This window comes from Phasianus colchicus, chromosome 24 (genome assembly GCF_987193195.1).
Source record: "Phasianus colchicus chromosome 24, bPhaCol1.hap1.1, whole genome shotgun sequence".
NCBI classification, from domain to species: domain Eukaryota; kingdom Metazoa; phylum Chordata; class Aves; order Galliformes; family Phasianidae; genus Phasianus; species Phasianus colchicus.
This window is the reverse complement of record NC_143459.1, coordinates 773,197-774,904: the sequence shown is the minus strand read 5'-3', so window position 1 is coordinate 774,904 and position 1,708 is coordinate 773,197.

Below are 1,708 nucleotides of genomic sequence, written 5' to 3'. Positions count from 1 at the left end.
ATTCCATGATTATATGATTGTATCAGATGTTGGGGCAGTAATGTGGAAGAAACAAGCCTTGAAGTTAAGCTTGGTTTGCTCTGCCCCTCATACACCTGATAATTGCACCCCTTGCTTGGCAGATGGCCTTTCTGTGGGGTGTAGACGAGGAAAGGGGAGGAGGAGAATAAAGCAGCAGTTTTGTCCCAGAGCTTTTGTTTCACTGGGGTCTGGCCCTGCTTTCTGAAACTAAGAGACAGCGTGTGGAAGAAGGACAGGGAGAGGTGCAAGGAGGTTTTGTTCTTGGTGCTGACTCCAGCCTGCTGCTTGCTGCTGGGAAAGGCGTGCTTGGCTCCAAGGGAGGATGTATGGTGGAGAGCCAGCAGCTGGCAGGTTTGGGATCCCCAGGATGCCCAGCAACAAAGGGCAACAGCCCAAGCAAGAGCTGGGGTGATTTGTTTTTAAACTGCATCCACTTACGTCCTGTCCCGCTGCATTTGCCATATGTCTCCCCGTTTCCTTTAGGGTCCCCCGAAAGGTGTTCTCCGTTTTGCAGTTTTGCCTGATTTTCTCATCTCCTCGGGGCGTTGCAGCATTGAGAGGAAGGTCTTCCCTCTCTCCTTCCCTCTGCAAAATCATTGCAATTGTTGAGCGCCCCCTCGTGTTGTGGCACACACCATATCTAGTTGCATCACGAGTTAGAAAGCGACTTCTTTTTCCTCTCTTCCTGAATTTCCCTGTTTTCCCTCTGCTTTGGGGAAAGTCCTTCTGTTGCGGACGTCACCCCTTGCAGAGCTGTGACTGCAGTGCCCAAGCTGCAGGAGCAGAAGCATTTCAGGTGCCAAAATGGTTTACTTTCCTCGTTGCGGTGGAATGGGGTACACAGAGAAGGAGGACTTCCATTCTCGGGGTGGATGTGCACATGGGAAGGCGCGCAGGGTGGGCTCTGTCTTGGCCAGTTCAGCCAGCAGCTGTATCCAAGTGGCAGAAGCAATGCCCTCTGTCCCATGCCACCTTTGCACAAACTGGGACCAACTCAGCCATGCAGACAGAGCTCTCAGGGTAACAAGCAGCCCTACGGATCTCCATGTGCAGGGTTGTTAAGCATTATTGGTTTTTCACATTGGCATCCAAAGTTTGAGGCACTGCGTGCTGCCAAGATAGCTGGCTGCTCCACTTGGAGCTGTGTACACCGAAGCTCTTTTCCCGTGTTTCTACAGAAATATACACAGCTTGAGGTATAAGCAAGAGGAGCTGGAAGGGTTAGCTTGGCTCCCGAGCTACATCAGCAGCAGAATAAATGAGGCGTGGTGGGAAGGGTCCTGTGACTGGTGTGCTGTGTGTGATGGATGGCTCTGGGCCCTCCAGGACAGATGAGCAGGACAGGTGAGATGGAGTGGCGTTGCTGTATGTAGCGGTGGGCTGGGCTGGACGGAGCTTATAGTTGTCAGTGACACGGTTGAGACACTCTGGGTCTGGATTAAGGGACAAGTGGATGTCAGTGTGGGAGTCTAGTATAAGCCACCCGGCTAGGACAATGATACCAATGAATTATTCTTCAAGGAATTAAGGGATATCTCTGGAACAGCCTCACTTGCCCTGATGGGTGACCAGCTTCCCAGACGGTAAGGAGGGGTACCACACAGCCAAAAAGCAGGGCCGGGAAATCCCTAAAGCATGTTGATGATAACTTCTTGGCACATGCACTGAGTGCCAAGTGGGAAAGGTG